The 8,063-nt window shown below is 32.1% G+C and overlaps 1 non-coding gene and 1 pseudogene across 1 annotated transcript; one reads left to right on the top strand and one right to left on the bottom strand.

The window, feature by feature from the left end:
- Nucleotides 1-369: 369 nt before the first annotated feature.
- LOC142538256 (uncharacterized) lies at nt 370-7,643 on the bottom strand (annotated as a pseudogene).
- LOC142541232 (small nucleolar RNA R71) lies at nt 4,792-4,900 on the top strand. The gene has a single exon (XR_012819296.1). It is a non-coding gene; the product is annotated as a small nucleolar RNA R71 (small nucleolar RNA).
- Nucleotides 7,644-8,063: the final 420 nt, after the last annotated feature.

The following is an 8,063-nucleotide window of genomic DNA, read 5'->3' as shown; positions in this document are numbered from 1 at the left end:
TGAATCAATGATCCAACTTTCTTTTCTTACTGCTTGATTGCGACCAATTGATATTTGTTAACATCTGATCAGGCTTATGAACAAAAGCTTCCAAATCATCAATTAATTGGTCGGCAGTCGAAGCACAGATGAGCATCCGTCGTGAATTTTCTGAAATGAAATTAATTTTCCTCTGGTTTTACGTTCAAAAACGGCTTCAACCCTTCTATGAGTCGAGGATATGCTTCCCATCCAATTTTCTTATAAATTGGCAAACAAGGTCTTTTTTAGTCGGATTCAAGCAAAACTTTTTTACCAATCTCAAAAGATTTTCTAGGAATTGTTTTATCATGAAATGATTTGGTTTTTGCTTTATAAATCCTTGAATTCTCATACGCTTCATTTTTTAGTTCATCAAGTTCATTAAGTTGCAATTTGCGCAATTTGTTGCAATCATCCATGCTTGAATTAAAAGTTTTGATCGCCCAATAAGCTTTATGTTCCAATTCCACAGGCAAATGGCAATGTTTTCCGTAAACCAACCTATAGGGAGACATATTCAATGATGTTTTAAAAGCTGTTCGATATGCCCACAGTGCATCATTAAGTCGCAGAGACCAATCTTTTGTATTTGAGTTAACAGTTTTTTCCAAAATTTTCTTTATCTCCATATTAGTTAATTCAACTTGTCCATTTGTTTGAGGATGATAAGAAGTAGTTACTTTGTGAGTAATACCATATTTTTCGTTAACGAAGCAAATGGTTTATTAACAAAGTGAGTTCTCCCATCACTTATCATGGCTCGAGGAATTCCAAATCTACTAAAAATATTTTCTTTCAAAAATTTGATGACGATTTTATGATCATTTGTTCGACATGGAATTGCCTCTATCCATTTGGAAACATAATCAACTGCAACTAAAATATACAAGTATCCAAACGATGGTGGAAAAGGTCCCATAAAATCAATTCTCCAACAGTCAAAGATTTCAATTTCAATGATAGGATTCAAAGGCATCATGTTTCTTTTTGAAATCGCACCCAATTTTTGACAATTTTCACAGATCTTGCAGATTTCGTGGGTGTCTTTAAACAAAGTGGGCCAATAAAATCCACACTGCAAGATTTTTGCAGCCGTTTTCTTTGAAGAAAAATGTCATCTGCATGCTTCTGAATGACAAAATTTAATGACACTACTTACCTCATTGTCGGGTATGCAACGTCAAAAAATTTGGTCTGAACAATACTTGAACAGATACGGATCATCCCAATAAAAGTTTTTTACCTCATTCAAAAATTTTCTTTTATCTTGGGAACTCCATTGCGGTGACATTTTTCCTGTCACAAGAAAATTTACTATGTTAGCAAACCAAGGTGTAGTAGTAACTGAAAATAGATGTTCATCAGGAAAATTATCGTTAATTGGTGTCATTTCACGAGATGATCCTGTTACTAGTCTCGATAAATGATCAGCTACGACATTCTCGGTTTCTTTTTTTTTATCTTTGATCACAATGTCAAAATCTTGGAGCAACAAAATCCATCGTATCAGTTGTGGCTTTGCATCCATGTTTGGTCAACAAATATCTAATAGCAGAATGATCTGTAAACACAATAGTCGTTGATCCAATCAAATAAGAACGAAATTTATCTAATGCAAATATTACAGCAAGTAGTTCTTTTTCAGTTGTGGAGTAATTCATTTGAGCATTGTTTAAGTTCTACTTGCATAATATATCACGTAAGGCTTACCGTTTCTTCTTTGACCAAGTACTGCACCGACTGCATAATCACTCGCGTCGCACATGATTTCGAATGGTCAAGAACAATCAGGAGGTTGCATGATAGGAGCTGATGTTAAATGTCGAACGATTTTATCAAAAGCATTTTGACATTCTTGAGTCCACTCAAATACAGTGTCTTTTGTTAAGAGGTTACAAATGGGTTTAGAGATTGAACTAAAGTCCTTTATAAACCTCCTATAAAATCCAGCATGTCCCAAAATGAGCGAATTTCTTTAATGGTTTTTTGAGGGATAAATTGGCAATGATATCAACTTTGGCTTTATCAACTTCAATTCCATGAGATGATACGACATGTCCCAAAACACCAGAAGTAATCATGTAATGACATTTTTCCTAATTTAAAATAAGACCTTTTTCCTCGCATTTTTTTAAAACTTTTTCCAAATTTTCAAGACAATTATCAAATATATTCCCAAAAACAGTTAAATCATCCATGAAAATCTCTAAACTAATTTTCAACCATGTCGCTAAAAATGCTTAGCATATACATCTTTGAAATGTTGCTGGGGACATTGCATAATCCAAATGGCATCCTTCTAAATGAAATGTTCCAAAAGGACATGTGAATGTAGTTTTATCTTGATCTTCGAGTGCAATGAGAATTTTATAATAACCTGAATATCTATCAAGAAAACAGTAGTATGGATGACCTGCTACTCTTTCTAAAATTTGATCCAAAAATGGTAATTGAAAATGATCTTTTCTAGTGGCATCATTTAATTTTATATAATCAATACACATCCGCCAATTAGATGGGACTCGACTTGTTAACAATTCACCTTTTTCATTTTTTATCACTGTGATGCCAGATTTTTTGGAACTACTTGTGTTGGGCTTACCCACTTACTATCAGAAATAAGGTAGATAATCCCAACATCAAGTAGTTTGAGAACTTCAGTTTTCACAACATCTTTCATGTGTGGATTTAATCTCCTTTGTGGTTGTTGAGATGTTTTAGCATTTTCTTTTAAGTGAATTTTGTGAGTGCAAATTAGTGGATTAATTCCCTTGAGATCTTTTAGTGTCCAACCAATTGCATTTTTATGTCTTTTAAGCATATCAACTAATTTACCTTCTTGATCACTTGCTAGTTTGGAAGAAATTACCACCGGATATGTTTCATCTTCTCCAAGAAATGCATACTTCAATTCTTCTAGCAAGGGATTTAACTCCAATATGGGTGGTTCGTCTTTGTTCTCTTATTTTGCCTCAAATTCTTTCTCTGATCCTAGTAACGAGTGATACCTGATAAAATCATCAAGATCAATTTCAATATTTTCTTTAACAGTTTCAATTGAACAAATATCTAATTGATCACGAGTACTCCCTTCTTGAATGTTTTCTTCCACAAGAGTTTCAATAAGATTTTCATCTTCACTTTCATCTCCTTTGTCATGTGGCTGCTTACAAAGATTAAAAACATTAAGCTCCAAGGTCATGTTACCAAATGACAACTTCATTATTCCATTCCTACAATTTATAAGAGCATTAAAAGTTGCTAAAAATGGACGACCCGGAATTACAGAAATTGCATTACAAGCTTCGATATATTGTGTATCTAAAACTATGAAATCGACAGGATATACAAAGTTATCAACTTGGACCAACACGTCTTCTACCATATCTCTTGGCATTTTAACAGATCTATCGGCAAGTAAAAGTGTTACCGAAGTAAATTTTAACTCGCCTAGATTGAGTTCTTGATAAACTGAATATGGAAGTAAATTCACACTAGCTCCAAGATCAAGTAATGCTTTCTTAATCTTTCGTTCTCCAATAATACATGGAATAGTAGGACAACCAGGGTCTTTGTATTTCAAAGTATTATTATTTTGAATGATTGCACTTACTTGTTCGGACTAAAAATGCTTTCTTTTTCACATTCAATTTTTTTTTCACAGTGCACAAGTCTTTCAAAAATTTGGCATATGATGGTACATGTTTTATTGCATCTAATAAAGAAATATTAACTTTTACTTGTTTAAAAATATCATATATATCAGAATCCAAATTTGATTTTTTTGTATTTTTCAATGCATGAGGGAATTGTGGTTACACTGTGTGTTGAACCTCCTCTTCGCAAGTTATGGGTTCCACTTCCTTACCCTTTGGAGTTGATTTATCGTCATCTTCATAAGGTTCAAGAATGGATTTTTCCACAACCTTACCACTTCGAAGGGTAATAACAGATTTTACCTAATCCAGCGATTGAGTTCCAGAAGTTCCAGTTTGTAAATGATGATCCTTGGGATTAGGCTGTGGTTGTGAAGGAAATTTATCTTTTTCATGAACATTAAGTGCAGATGCAAATTTAGCAAGAGTATCTTTCAAATCTGTCATGGTTTGAGCAGTTTGAGTATTGATAGACTCTTGCTTTGCAATGAAAGAATTCAATAAATCTTCCAAATTCTTTTTAGTTGGGGGAACATAAGGTGCATAATTTTGAAAATTTTGTTGAATTTGAAAATGTGGTTGCGGAAATTGTGCAGCATTCTCATTCCTCCAACTAAAATTTGGATGATTTCGCCAACCTGGATTTTAATTTTGAGAAAATGGTTCAAAATTTGGCCTTTTGAAATTATTCAAAACATTGGCTTGTTCATGGAGACATTCTTTAAAAGATGGCAAACTGGGACATTTTTTTGTAGAATGATCACTTGTATCACAGATGTGACACGCAATTTCTTGAACAGATTTTAATTGACCATTCTTTTTCAATTCAAGTTCCTCAACTTTTCTTGCCAAAGAGGTAAATCTAACTTGAATATCATGTTCATCTTTGAGGGTGTACATACCTCCATCAGATGTGGGAGATTGAATCTTGTTTGATGGTTCGATTGTACCTATAGTGTCCCAATTTTGAGCATTTTCAGCTAATGAATCGAGATACTCAATTGCCTCATTTGGATCTTTATCTTCAAATATTCCATTACACATAAATTCAACCATTTACCTATCTTTAGGTGTTAAGCCTTCATAAAATTGAGAAACAACTCTCCAAATTTCAAAACCATGATGTGGACAAAGATTAAGCAATTCTTTGTATCTATCCCAACACTGATAAAAATTTTCTCCTTGTTTTTGAGTGAAAGTAATGATTTGCCTTTTGAAAGAATTTGTTCTATGAGATGGAAATTTTTTTTTCAAAAATTGTTGTTGCAATTCAGTTCCAAGTTCGAATGGATTCCGATCTAAGATTTTATAGCCAAGTTTTAGCTTTATCTTTTAAATTAAAAGGAAAAAGCTTAAGTCAAATGGTGTTCATGCTACAATTTAGATCATTATATGTGTTGCACACTTCTTCAAACTCTCGTAAATGCATGTATGGAATTTCAGAATCTAAGCCATTAAGATTGGGTAAAAGTTGGATAATCCATGCTTAAAATTGAAATGAGATGCATCAGGGGAAAAACTAGATATGAAGGTGTACTAGTAGGTGTAGGATTCATGTGATCTCTAAGTGTTCTTCGTCTATCATGATCATGTTGAGATTGAATTTCATCTTCATTTTCTTAGATGAGTTCTTCCGCCATGTTTTGTAAAAATAAAGGGTTATTTCGAATGAGTCGACAACTAAGTGTACGTGACCAAATGCTCATTCAAATGCAAATGCAAAAGAATAAAAATACACAAAAGCAATAAAAATTCAAATAAAGAAAAATAAACTATAAACAAAATTAAATAAACTTGAAATTAAATTATACTTTCCCGGCAACAAGCGCCAAAAACTTGTTGCGACTTTGATTGTTGCACTCCCAAGAGCAGGTTGTCCACAAGTAGTATAACTCGGTGAGTCCGAATATCGTATCCACAGGGAAGCTAAGATAATTACAAGTCCACTACAATATCTTTTTGTTTTTGTTTTTTTTCCTTTTAATGGTTTGAATCTTTAATTGGTAATTTTTAATTGTTCAAATTTTAATTTAAGTAATTGAGATTAAAGGATCTACTCTTGGTATTTTAATAAAGTTAACATTAACGAACATTATTGAAATCCACTTAATAAAATGGTTCCAATATATATTAAATAATCATATTTATATTATGTTATATATTATTATCTTATAAGTATATAATATATATCAAAACTTGTAAATGTTGTCAAGTATTTATTGTGCTATATATATATTTGTAAACACTAAATCAAGGTTTCCACTTTAAATGGTTGGTAAAACCAAACAAACATTTAAATGGTACCAAGAAATTAATATTATGATATTAATATATAATAAATCAAGGCATCCACTTTAAATGGTTGGTAATACCAAACTAACATTTAAATGGTTCCAAAAATTAATATTATGATATAATCATATATAATAAATCAAGGCATCCACTTTAAATGGTTGGTAATACCAAACTAACATTTAAATGGTTCCAAGAATTTAGTGTAACTTATAGCAACAATAAATCAAAACTCTCACTTATAAGTAGGGTATAATAATACTTAAAGAAATAAATATAACATAAACATTAAATAATATAAAACATAGATTCTTACATTTAATAACCTTATTATCATGCTAATAGTTTCACCTTTTCATCTCAACTTTGGGAAGTTAGCTACTCATTATTCAAAGTGTAAAACTTTGAATATGAATTTAACATGCTAATTATATTTAAATGAAGAAATAAAGGAAAAACAAAGAGAGAAATATTATGAACTCAAAGATTTGTTCATAAAATGAGGGATATCTCAATACATTACAATGCACCTCTATTTATAGCCAAATTTGAGGAGACAATCACGAATAAAATATTATTTTTTACACATAAGTCTTCATTGGTGTTCCAAGAAATTAATATTTTAATACACATCACTTTTGAAAATTTTCTCATCCGAATTTTCTTCTCAACATAAAACAAAACATGTAGATATCTGAGTTGTTTGAATTATGGTATTTTTTTAACCATTTGACCAAGTAATTTGAGAGATATGATCAAAATGCTAGAGCATGGTAAAACTGCCACTTCTTTGGTAACTTTATTTGTTGCTTAATTTGTTCCAATTGTGAGAAGATTTTTATCTCGTGCTTGCCACCAATATTGTAGATATCAACATCAACTTTCTACAGGTCCAAAAATCATCTTAATCTCATTTGCAACGCCAAGGTTATTCTTGTTTTATCGAACCTGTAAAAAATAGTAAAAACTTATAATTACACAACAAATTATATTTTATACAATTTATTATAAAACATATAATATTTAAACATTTAATAAAACAAAAACTATAAATTTATATTATAAAACATTTAGAGCATATCTCGATTATATTCCTTCGCCCGAATCCATCTTGCGAACTTCTTCAGCAAGAATTTGATTTCTGACATCATTGAATTGTATCTTTCTTTTTCCAACAGAGGTGCTAACCGCTGCACGCATTGGTTCCCAAACATTTGGTAAAGACGTCAAAATAATAAGTGCACGAATTTCATCATCAAAATTAATTTCAACCGATGTTAATTAAGAAACAATCGTGTTGAACTCATTGATGTGTTTAGCCACCAAAGCACCTTCTCCCATTTTCAAGTTGAATAACTTTTTCATGAGATGTACTTTGTTGTTTGCTGATGGCTTCTCATACATGTCCGATAAAATGGACATCATTTCTTCTGTGGTTTTTGCCTCCGCCACGTTATGTGCCACATTCTTCGTTAGGGTCAGTCGTATCACACCTAACACCTGTCAGTCAAGGAGCACCCAGTCATCATCCTCCATCTTTTCCTGTTTATTTCCTGATAGAGATTGGTGCAGCTTCTTACTGTACAAATAATCTCTAATTTGTAACCGCCAGAACGAAAAATCTATTCCATCAAACTTTTTGATTCCCGGTCCCGATCCATCATCTCCGGCCATCGCTTCTCTAGCCTATAGAAAAAAATCTAAAAAGTCTTTTCTGATGTGGAAGATCAGACAAAGTTGCAACCACAGATCACACCCAGAATTCTAAGAAATTTTACAACAAGGCTTTGATACCAGTTGTTGGGTAATTACACCGAAACACTAATGATTGTGATGATAAAATAGTACCCAAAAATGTGGAATAAAATCAATCAGCAAGAACACAAGGATTTACGTGGTTCACTCAAGATAGACTACGTCCACGGAGCTACTACAAATATTTATCATAGGGAGAAAATATTACATGTGTATACAACAATCAATCTCTCACAATCTCAACCCCGAGTATTACCGAGAAAATATTTTCTCTAACTCACACAATCATAACACTCATTTTTTCCTTCTCACTTGAGTTGCTCTCTTGAGCTTTGGATG

This window comes from Primulina tabacum, chromosome 3 (genome assembly GCF_025594145.1).
Source record: "Primulina tabacum isolate GXHZ01 chromosome 3, ASM2559414v2, whole genome shotgun sequence".
Lineage (NCBI taxonomy): Eukaryota > Viridiplantae > Streptophyta > Magnoliopsida > Lamiales > Gesneriaceae > Primulina > Primulina tabacum.
Note: the sequence above shows the minus strand (reverse complement) of the source record. Positions and strands in the feature narration are given on the sequence as shown.